A 12,163-nucleotide genomic window follows, 5' to 3' on the forward strand; every position below is an offset into this window, starting at 1 on the left:
TGCTAAAGTAAAATATTGGAAGGTTGAAAAGTTCATCATCTGTCCTAGATTTTATAACAGTTTATCATAATTTCAAGAGTCTTCTCAAACTTTAAAAATAATATGTAAAATAATAAACTATGAGCTTTGGAGCCAAAATAGACATGTGGTAGCATGGCCGAGCATTCTAAGGCACTGGATTAAGGCTCCAGGGTTCAAATCCCATTGCTGCCATAATTATTTTCAAGAGAAAATGACATTCATTGATGTCAAAGTGTTTTACTCTACTAAACAGCAAATCAATAAAAAAAATCCTTACTCATTAATATTGTCTACTAATTTTGTACCTTTTTTATCCTTCCTTAACTTTTTGTATTTTAAACACTTGTAACATGACACTTCTTTTCAAGTAATGATTTAAAACAACACATTTTTTTCCTGTAATCTCAACTATATGATCCAGAACTGTGAGCTTTCAGTCAGACAGGTCCATGTGGTAGCATGGCCGAGCGGTCTAAGGTGCTGGATTTAGGCTTCAGTCTCTCTGGAGGCGTTGGTTCAAATCCCACTGCTGCCGTAATGATTTTACTATGACAACGTCAGTCAGTGACGGCAATGTGTTTTTCTCCACTAATAAGAAAAACAATAATAATAAAGTACTTTCTCCTCAATATCTGATTGATATGATCCAGATGCATGAGCTAAAAATCAGCAGTGTCTAAGGTGCTGGATTAAGGTTCCAGTTTCTTTGGAGGCTTTGGATCAAAACCTACTGCCGCCATAATTATTTTTCCTAAGAAAAAATAAGTAATTGATGTCAAAGTGTTTTTCTCTACTAAACAGCAAATGAATAATAAAAAAATCCTTTCTCATTAATATTTTATGTCAATTTATGTACTTTTTTAACCTTCCAAAACATTTTGTACATAACTTAAACACTTTTGGTATGACACTTCTTTTTAAGTATTTATTTAAAACAAAATGAAAATGTTTGTACTGTAATCTGAGCTATATGGCCCAGATCTGTGAGCTAAGAGTGTCCATGTGGTACCATGGCCGAGCGGTCTAAGGCCACTAAGCTGCTAAAATAAAATATTGGTAGGTTAAAAAATTCATCATCTGCCCTAGATTTTAAAACAGTTTATCATAATTTCAAGAGTCTTCTCAAAATGTAAAAATAATATGTAAAATTTTAAACTATGAGCTATGGAGTCAAGGTAGAAATGTGGCTGAGCGGTCTAAGACGCTGCATTAAGGCTCCAGACTGTTTGAAGGCATGGGTTCAAATTCCACTGCTGTCATAACAATTTTCAAGAGAAAACGACTGTCATTGATGTCAGTGTTTTTCTCCACTAAACAGCAAGTCAATAATAAAAAATCCTTTCTAATTAATATTGTCTGCTAATTTTGTACCTTTTTTAAATTTTTGTATTTTAAACACTTTTAACATGACACTTCTTTTCAAGTATTGATTTAAAACTACACATTTTTTTCCTGTAATCTCAACTATATGATCCAGAACTGTGAGCTTTCAGTCTGAAGGGTCCATTTGGTAGCATGGCCGAGCGGTCTTATGCGCTGGATTTAGGCTCCAGTCTCTCTGGAGGCGTGGGCTCAAATCCAACTGCTGCCATAATGATTTTACTATGACAACATCGGTCAGTGATGGCAATGTGTTTTTCTCCACTAATAAGAAAATCAATAATAATAAAGTCCTTACTCCTCAACATCTGATCAATATGATCCAGATGCATTAGCTAAAAATCAGCAGTGTCTAAGGTGCTTGATTAAGGTTCCAGATTCTTTGGAGGAATTGGTACAAAACCTACTGCCGCCATAATTATTTTCCCTGAGAAAAAATAAGTGATTGATGTCAAAGTGTTTTTCTCTACTAAACAGCAAATCAATAATAAAAATGTCCTTTCTCATTGATATTTTATATTAAATTTATGTACTTTTTTAACCTTCCAAAACGTTTTGTACATAATTTAAATACTTTTTGCATTACACTTCTTTTTAAATATTGATTTAAATTTTTTTTTTTACTGTAATCTGAGCTATATGACCCAGATCTGTGAGCTAAGAGTGTCCATGTGGTACCATGGACGAGCAGTCTAAAGCCACTAAGTTGCTAAAGTAAAATATTGGAAGGTTGAAAGGATCATCATCTGTCCTAGATTTTATAACAGTTTATCATAATTTCAAGAGTCTTCTCAAACTTTAAAAATAATATGTAAAATAATAAACTATGAGCTTTGGAGCCAAAATAGACATGTGGTAGCATGGCTGAGCATTCTAAGGCACTGGATTAAGGCTCCAGGGTTCAAATCCCACTGCTGCCATAATTATTTTCAAGAGAAAATGACATTCATTGATGTCAAAGTGTTTTACTCTACTAAACAGCAAATCAATAAAAAAAATCCTTACTCATTAATATTGTCTACTAATTTTGTACCTTTTTTATCCTTCCTTAACTTTTTGTATTTTAAACACTTGTAACATGACACTTCTTTTCAAGTAATGATTTAAAACAACACATTTTTTTCCTGTAATCTCAACTATATGATCCAGAACTCTGAGCTTTGAGGCAAAAGTACCCATGTGGTAGCAAGGGCGAGCGGTCTAAGGCACTGGATTTAGGTTCCAGTCTCTCTGTAGGCGTGGGTTAGAATCCCACTGCTTCCATAATGATTTTACTATGAAAGCATCAGTCAGTGATGGCAATGTGTTTTTATCCACTAATAAGAAAAACAATAATAATAAAGTACTTTCTCCTCAATATCTGATTGATATGATCCAGATGCATGAGCTAAAAATCAGCAGTGTCTAAGGTGCTGGATTAAGGTTCCAGTTTCTTTGGAGGCTTTGGATCAAAACCTACTGCCGCCATAATTATTTTTCCTAAGAAAAAATAAGTAATTGATGTCAAAGTGTTTTTCTCTACTAAACAGCAAATCAATAATAAAAAAATCCTTTCTCATTAATATTTGATGTCAATTTATGTACTTTTTTAACCTTCCAAAACATTTTGTACATAACTTAAACACTTTTGGTATGACACTTCTTTTTAAGTATTTATTGAAAACAAAATGAAAATGTTTGTACTGTAATCTGAGCTATATGGCCCAGATCTGTGAGCTAAGAGTGTCCATGTGGTACCATGGCCGAGCGGTCTAAGGCCACTAAGCTGCTAAAATAAAATATTGGTAGGTTAAAAAATTCATCATCTGCCCTAGATTTTAAAACAGTTTATCATAATTTCAAGAGTCTTCTCAAAATGTAAAAATAATATGTAAAATTTTAAACTATGAGCTGTGGAGTCAAGGTAGAAATGTGGCTGAGCGGTCTAAGATGCTGCATTAAGGCTCCAGACTGTTTGAAGGCATGGGTTCAAATTCCACTGCTGTCATAATAATTTTCAAGAGAAAACGACTGTCATTGATGTCAGTGTTTTTCTCCACTAAACAGCAAGTCAATAATAAAAAATCCTTTCTAATTAATATTGTCTGCTAATTTTGTACCTTTTTAAAATTTTTGTATTTTAAACACTTTTAACATGACACTTCTTTTCAAGTATTGATTTAAAACTACACATTTTTTTCCTGTAATCTCAACTATATGATCCAGAACTGTGAGCTTTCAGTCAGAAGGGTCCGTTTGGTAGCATGGCCGAGCGGTCTAATGCGCTGGATTTAGGCTCCAGTCTCTCTGGAGGCGTGGGCTCAAATCCAACTGCTGCCATAATGATTTTACTATGACAACATCAGTCAGTGATGGCAATGTGTTTTTCTCCACTAATAAGAAAATCAATAATAATAAAGTCCTTACTCCTCAACATCTGATCAATATGATCCAGATGCATTAGCTAAAAATCAGCAGTGTCTAAGGTGCTGGATTAAGGTTCCAGATTCTTTGGAGGAATTGGTACAAAACCTACTGCCTCCATAATTATTTTCCCTGAGAAAAAATAAGTGATTGATGTCAAAGTGTTTTTCTCTACTAAACAGCAAATCAATAATAAAAATGTCCTTTCTCATTGATATTTTATATTCAATTTATGTACTTTTTTAACCTTCCAAAACGTTTTGTACATAATTTAAACACTTTTTGCATTACACTTCTTTTTAAATATTGATTTAAAAAAATGTTTTTACTGTAATCTGAGCTATATGACCCAGATCTGTAAGCTAAGAGTGTCCATGTGGTACCATGGACGAGCAGTCTAAGGCCACTAAGTTGCTAAAGTAAAATATTGGAAGGTTGAAAAGTTCATCATCTGTCCTAGATTTTATAACAGTTTATCATAATTTCAAGTCTTCTCAAACTTTAAAAATAATATGTAAAATAATAAACTATGAGCTTTGGAGCCAAAATAGACATGTGGTAGCATGGCCGAGCATTCTAAGGCACTGGATTAAGGCTCCAGGGTTCAAATCCCATTGCTGCCATAATTATTTTCAAGAGAAAATGACATTCATTGATGTCAAAGTGTTTTACTCTACTAAACAGCAAATCAATAAAAAAATCCTTACTCATTAATATTGTCTACTAATTTTGTACCATTTTAATCCTTCCTTAACTTTTTGTATTTTAAACACTTGTAACATGACACTTCTTTTCAAGTAATGATTTAAAACAACACATTTTTTTCCTGTAATCTCAACTATATGATCCAGAACTGTGAGCTTTCAGTCAGACAGGTCCATGTGGTAGCATGGCCGAGCGGTCTAAGGTGCTGGATTTAGGCTCCAGTCTTTCTGGAGGCGTTGGTTCAAATCCCACTGCTGCCGTATTGATTTTACTATGACAACGTCAGTCAGTGATGGCAATGTGTTTTTATCCACTAATAAGAAAATCAATAATAATAAAGTCCTTACTCCTCAACATCTGATCAATATGATCCAGATGCATTAGCTAAAAATCAACAGTGTCTAAAGTGCTAGATTAAGGTTCCAGATTCTTTAGAGGAATTGGTACAAAACTTACTGCCGCCATAATTATTTTCCCTGAGAAAAAATAAGTGATTGATGTCAAAGTGTTTTTCTCTACTAAACAGCAAATCAATAATACAAATTTCCTTTCTCATTGATATTTTATATTCAATTTATGTACTTTTTTAACGTTCCAAAACGTTTTGTACATAATTGAAACACTTTTTGCATTACACTTCTTTTTAAATATTGATTTAAAAAAATGTTTTTACTGTAATCTGAGCTATATGACCCAGATCTGTGAGCTAAGAGTGTCCATGTGGTACCATGGACGAGCAGTCTAAGGCCACTAAGTTGCTAAAGTAAAATATTGGAAGGTTGAAAAGTTCATCATCTGTCCTAGATTGTAAGACAGTTTATCACAATTTCAAGAGTCTTCTCAAACTTTAAAAATAATATGTAAAATAATAAACTATGAGCTTTGGAGCCAAAATAGACATGTGGTAGCATGGCCGAGCTGTCTAAGGCGCTGGATTAAGGCTCAAGGGTTCAAATCCCACTGCAGCCATAATTATTTTCAAGAGAAAATGACATTCATTGATGTCAAAGTGTTTTACTCTACTAAACAGCAAATCAATAAAAAAAATCCTTACTCATTAATATTGTCTACTAATTTTGTACCTTTTTTATCCTTCCTTAACTTTTTGTATTTTAAACACTTGTAACATGACACTTCTTTTCAAGTAATGATTTAAAACAACAAATTTTTTTCCTGTAATCTCAACTATATGATCCAGAACTCTGAGCTTTGAGTCAAAAGTACCCATGGCTGAGCGGTCTAAGACGTTGCATTAAGGCTCCAGACTGTTTGAAGGCATGGGTTCAAATTCCACTGCTGTCATAATAATTTTCAAGAGAAAACGACTGTCATTGATGTCAAAGTGTTTTACTCTACTAAACAGCAAATCAATAAAAAAAATCCTTACTCATTAATATTGTCTACTAATTTTGTACCATTTTAATCCTTCCTTAACTTTTTGTATTTTAAACACTTGTAACATGACACTTATTTTCAAGTAATGATTTAAAACAACACATTTTTTTCCTGTAATCTCAACTATATGATCCAGAACTGTGAGCTTTCAGTCAGACAGGTCCATGTGGTAGCATGGCCGAGCGGTCTAAGGTGCTGGATTTAGGCTCCAGTCTCTCTGGAGGCGTTGGTTCAAATCCCACTGCTGCCGTAATGATTTTACTATGACAACGTCAGTCAGTGATGGCAATGTGTTTTTATCCACTAATAAGAAAACCAATAATAATAAAGTCCTTACTCCTCAACATCTGATCAATATGATCCAGATGCATTAGCTAAAAATCAACAGTATCTAAAGTGCTAGATTAAGGTTCCAGATTCTTTAGAGAAAAATGTCCTTTCTCATTGATATTTTATATTAAATCTATGTACTTTTTTAACCTTCCAAAACGTTTTGTACATAATTTAAATACTTTTTGTATTACACTTCTTTTTAAATATTGATTTAATTTTTTTTTTTACTGTAATCTGAGCTATATGACCCAGATCTGTGAGCTAAGAGTGTCCATGTGGTACCATGGACGAGCAGTCTAAGGCCACTAAGTTGCTAAAGTAAAATATTGGAAGGTTGAAAAGTTCATCATCTGTCCTAGATTTTATAACAGTTTATCATAATTTCAAGAGTCTTCTCAAACTTTAAAAATAATATGTAAAATAATAAACTATGAGCTTTGGAGCCAAAATAGACATGTGGTAGCATGGCTGAGCATTCTAAGGCACTGGATTAAGGCTCCAGGGTTCAAATCCCACTGCTGCCATAATTATTTTCAAGAGAAAATGACATTCATTGATGTCAAAGTGTTTTACTCTACTAAACAGCAAATCAATAAAAAAAATCCTTACTCATTAATATTGTCTACTAATTTTGTACCTTTTTTATCCTTCCTTAACTTTTTGTATTTTAAGCACTTGTAACATGACACTTCTTTTCAAGTAATGATTTAAAACAACACATTTTTTTCCTGTAATCTCAACTATATGATCCAGAACTCTGAGCTTTGAGTCAAAAGTACCCATGTGGTAGCAAGGGCGAGCGGTCTAAGGCACTGGATTTAGGTTCCAGTCTCTCTGGAGGCGTGGGTTAGAATCCCACTGCTTCCATAATGATTTTACTATGAAAGCATCAGTCAGTGATGGCAATGTGTTTTTCTCAACTAATAAAAAAAACAATAATAATAAAGTACTTTCTCCTCAATATCTGATTGATATGATCCAGATGCATGAGCTAAAAATCAGCAGTGTAAAAGGTGCTGGATTAAGGTTCCAGTTTCTTTGGAGGCTTTGGATCAAAACCTACTGCTGCCATAATTATTTTTCCTAAGAAAAAATAAGTAATTGATGTCAAAGTGTTTTTCTCTACTAAACAGCAAATGAATAATAAAAAAATCCTTTCTCATTAATATTTTATGTCAATTTATGTACTTTTTTAACCTTCCAAAACATTTTGTACATAACTTAAACACTTTTGGTATGACACTTCTTTTTAAGTATTTATTTAAAACAAAATGAAAATGTTTGTACTGTAATCTGGGCTATATGGCCCAGATCTGTGAGCTAAGAGTGTCCATGTGGTACCATGGCCGAGCGGTCTAAGGCCACTAAGCTGCTAAAATAAAATATTGGTAGGTTAAAAAATTCATCATCTGCCCTAGATTTTAAAACAGTTTATCATAATTTCAAGAGTCTTCTCAAAATGTAAAAATAATATGTAAAATTTTAAACTATGAGCTATGGAGTCAAGGTAGAAATGTGGCTGAGCGGTCTAAGACGCTGCATTAAGGCTCCAGACTGTTTGAAGGCATGGGTTCAAATTCCACTGCTGTCATAACAATTTTCAAGAGAAAACGACTGTCATTGATGTCAGTGTTTTTCTCCACTAAACAGCAAGTCAATAATAAAAAATCCTTTCTAATTAATATTGTCTGCTAATTTTGTACCTTTTTTAAATTTCTGTATTTTAAACACTTTTAACATGACACTGCTTTTCAAGTATTGATTTAAAACTACACATTTTTTTCCTGTAATCTCAACTATATGATCCAGAACTGTGAGCTTTCAGTCTGAAGGGTCCATTTGGTAGCATGGCCGAGCGGTTTTATGCGCTGGATTTAGGCTCCAGTCTCTCTGGAGGCGTGGGCTCAAATCCAACTGCTGCCATAATGATTTTACTATGACAACGTCAGTCAGTGATGGCAATGTGTTTTTCTCCACTAATAAGAAAATCTATAATAATAAAGTCCTTACTCCTCAACATCTGATCAATATGATCCAGATGCATTAGCTAAAAATCAGCAGTGTCTAAGGTGCTGGATTAAGGTTCCAGATTCTTTGGAGGAATTGGTACAAAACCTACTGCCGCCATAATTATTTTCCCTGAGAAAAAATAAGTGATTGATGTCAAAGTGTTTTTCTCTACTAAACAGCAAATCAATAATAAAAATGTCCTTTCTCATTGATATTTTATATTAAATTTATGTACTTTTTTAACCTTCCAAAACGTTTTGTACATAATTTAAATACTTTTTGCATTACACTTCTTTTTAAATATTGATTTAAAAAATTTTTTTTACTGTAATCTGAGCTATATGACCCAGATCTGTGAGCTAAGAGTGTCCATGTGGTACCATGGACGAGCAGTCTAAGGCCACTAAGTTGCTAAAGTAAAATATTGGAAGGTTGAAAAGATCATCATCTGTCCTAGATTTTATAACAGTTTATCATAATTTCAAGAGTCTTCTCAAACTTTAAAAATAATATGTAAAATAATAAACTATGAGCTTTGGAGCCAAAATAGACATGTGGTAGCATGGCTGAGCATTCTAAGGCACTGGATTAAGGCTCCAGGGTTCAAATCCCACTGCTGCCATAATTATTTTCAAGAGAAAATGACATTCATTGATGTCAAAGTGTTTTACTCTACTAAACAGCAAATCAATAAAAAAAATCCTTACTCATTAATATTGTCTACTAATTTTGTACCTTTTTTTATCCTTCCTTAACTTTTTGTATTTTAAACACTTGTAACATGACACTTCTTTTCAAGTAATGATTTTCCTGTAATCTCAACTATATGATCCAGAACTCTGAGCTTTGAGTCAAAAGTACCCATGTGGTAGCAAGGGCGAGCGGTCTAAGGCACTGGATTTAGGTTCCAGTCTCTCTGGAGGCGTGGGTTAGAATCCCACTGCTTCCATAATGATTTTACTATGAAAGCATCAGTCAGTGATGGCAATGTGTTTTTCTCCACTAATAAGAAAAACAATAATAATAAAGTACTTTCTCCTCAATATCTGATTGATATGATCCAGATGCATGAGCTAAAAATCAGCAGTGTCTAAGGTGCTGGATTAAGGTTCCAGTTTCTTTGGAAGCTTTGGATCAAAACCTACTGCCGCCATAATTATTTTTCCTAAGAAAAAATAAGTAATTGATGTCAAAGTGTTTTTCTCTACTAAACAGCAAATCAATAATAAAAAAATCCTTTCTCATTAATATTTGATGTCAATTTATGTACTTTTTTAACCTTCCAAAACATTTTGTACATAACTTAAACACTTTTGGTATGACACTTCTTTTTAAGTATTTATTTAAAACAAAATGAAAATGTTTGTACTGTAATCTGAGCTATATGGCCCAGATCTGTGAGCTAAGAGTGTCCATGTGGTACCATGGCCGAGCGGTCTAAGGCCACTAAGCTGCTAAAATAAAATATTGGTAGGTTAAAAAATTCATCATCTGCCCTAGATTTTAAAACAGTTTATCATAATTTCAAGTCTTCTCAAAATGTAAAAATAATATGTAAAATTTTAAACTATGAACTGTGGAGTCAAGGTAGAAATGTGGCTGAGCGGTCTAAGATGCTGCATTAAGGCTCCAGACTGTTTGAAGGCATGGGTTCAAATTCCACTGCTGTCATAATAATTTTCAAGAGAAAACGACTGTCATTGATGTCAGTGTTTTTCTCCACTAAACAGCAAGTCAATAATAAAAAATCCTTTCTAGACTTCCGGTTCCGGCTTCATGGAGACCTGAGCTCCGTTTTGAGCTCCGTCCCCCGCTCCCCATCAGACACCTTTTACTAGGCTTTTAAAGCCTCGTTTTGAGCCCGGAATCCTCCTGCAGTGACCTTGCACCTCCGTAGCCAATATGGACCGCTTTTTAGCACCGCTGACGCCGCAACCCCAAACGGACCAGCAGCAGCAGCAGCCGCCGCAGCCTCCACGCCAGGAGAAGCGCCGGGCTGCAGGGACCATGCAGGCAGACTCTGCAGTGGAGAGTGCACCCCCTCTGCATAAGAAATCCGCGGCCGAAGGACCTGGGGGACACGTGAGTGCGGGCTGCGATGCCCCTGTGACCTACTCAGAGGTGGTAGCAGCCATTACAGCTACCATGACTCCCCTTCTATCCAAAGCAGTAGCTGATATCACTAGTCAGCTACAACATTTGACCCACAGGGTTTCTAACACGGAACAACAGATCAGCGTAGTATCCCATGACATAGGAGACTTGCAACACACCGTGAAACGTCTCACTAACGATTCCTATCAGATGTGGAACAAGATAGACGATATTGAGAACAGATCGCGTCGAAATAATATTAGGCTGGTCGGCCTCCCTGAATCTATCAAGGGGCCCGCTATGGCCCATTTTGTCCGCAACACTCTACCCTCGCTTTTAGGCATAGAGGCGGTTTGCCAGGACATGGTAATAGAGAGGGTCCATAGGGTAGGACCGACTCCGACCCCCAACAGGCCGAGACCCCGCGTTACCCTGTTCCGCTGCTTAAATTACCTACACAAAATGGAGATATGGTCGGCCTCTCGCAAAGCTAAATCTTTGTCATGGGAAGGACATAAGCTTCATATTTTTCAAGACTACTCCGCTGAATTATCACGGGCCAGGAAATCCTTTTCCCCTGTTTGCTCTCAATTAGTCGCTGAAGGGCGCAAATTTGGCCTGTTATATCCTGCCAGGCTTCGCATTTATGACGGGTCTTCATTTAAGGACTTTTCCAACCCGCCTGACGCTGTGGCTTACCTCCAGGAGCTGTCCCAGGCCAAGGATGCAGACATCTCTGATTCAGCTAAATGAAGGACTGTGCTCCTTGTTCTAAACTGCCTTATTAAGTTCTCCCTGTTCTGCATGATCCCATGTCTGTTTAGTGATTTCAGAGTTTAAACCGCTAATTTTTTTTCTCACTCCACATTTAGTGGCTCATTTTCTCTACATTATATGTTATCTTAATGTTCTTAGGTGTAACGCGCTGCCAGGACCTACGGGCCCCAGTTATACAGTTATACAGTTATACAGTTTTACATCAGTATTTTGTAATACGTTAGGGATCGGGGGCGGACACGCCCCGTCGTGCTGGATGTGTGTCCTTTTTGATATGTTACTCTATGTGCTTTTACTTGGAAGTCTGGCATCAAATGCTGGCATTTGTATGCCTCTTTTCATTTATGCTCCCTATCTCCCCTCCTGCACACCCCTCCCCTCCTTCACTACCTGGTATCCCCCTCCAATCCCAGGGGGCGCTGTCCTACCCTATGTAACTTGGCGAGACTGTATGATATCCTTCGACATCGTTATGCTAAAAGTTCCCCTCTGTGTCTTTTTACGCTTTAAGATGATGTTTCTTTTTTTCCCTGTTCCCTGCAGGGATGCCTAGTCTACGCTATGCAACCTGGAACGTTGGAGGAATTAATTCTCCGGCGAAACGCAGGAAAATATTGATTTTCTTACAAAAATCTGGCGTGGACGTGGCATTCCTCCAGGAAACTCATCTGACTCCCGCTGAATCTGCAAAATTGGGAATGCTAGGATGGTCTGTATTGGCGTCTTCTTCCTACAGTTCCAAGGCAAGAGGAGTGGTTATTCTGGTAAAACGCAACCTGGCTCATGAGGTACACCGCGTTGTTACTGACGATACAGGTAGATATGTGGTGGTCTCGGTGGATATATTGGGCAGGAGACTCACGCTGGCTAATGTATATATTCCCCCTCCCTACTCTAAGTCATATTTCCAGAGCTTGATTACCCTTCTGACCCCCTTCATGGGTGACAATTTGATCATTGGTGGAGATTTTAACCTGATTTCTTCCTCCATATTAGACAGATCAAACACCCGCGGGACCCCTCCTCCACTCCCTAAGGTTGGCAT

At 36.3% G+C, this 12,163-nt stretch overlaps 3 non-coding genes across 3 annotated transcripts; all 3 read left to right on the top strand.

Moving 5' to 3' along the window:
* The first annotated feature begins 474 nt into the window (after positions 1-474).
* TRNAL-UAG (transfer RNA leucine (anticodon UAG)) lies at positions 475-556 on the top strand. Its single transcript has one exon. It is a non-coding gene; the product is annotated as a tRNA-Leu (tRNA).
* Positions 557-4,687: 4,131 nt separating this feature from the next.
* On the top strand, positions 4,688-4,769 carry TRNAL-UAG (transfer RNA leucine (anticodon UAG)). Its single transcript has one exon. It is a non-coding gene; the product is annotated as a tRNA-Leu (tRNA).
* Positions 4,770-6,072: 1,303 nt separating this feature from the next.
* Positions 6,073-6,154, top strand: TRNAL-UAG (transfer RNA leucine (anticodon UAG)). Its single transcript has one exon. It is a non-coding gene; the product is annotated as a tRNA-Leu (tRNA).
* The last annotated feature ends 6,009 nt before the right edge of the window (positions 6,155-12,163 follow it).

The sequence above is a fragment of the Pseudophryne corroboree genome, chromosome 3, assembly GCF_028390025.1.
Source record: "Pseudophryne corroboree isolate aPseCor3 chromosome 3, aPseCor3.hap2, whole genome shotgun sequence".
NCBI classification, from domain to species: domain Eukaryota; kingdom Metazoa; phylum Chordata; class Amphibia; order Anura; family Myobatrachidae; genus Pseudophryne; species Pseudophryne corroboree.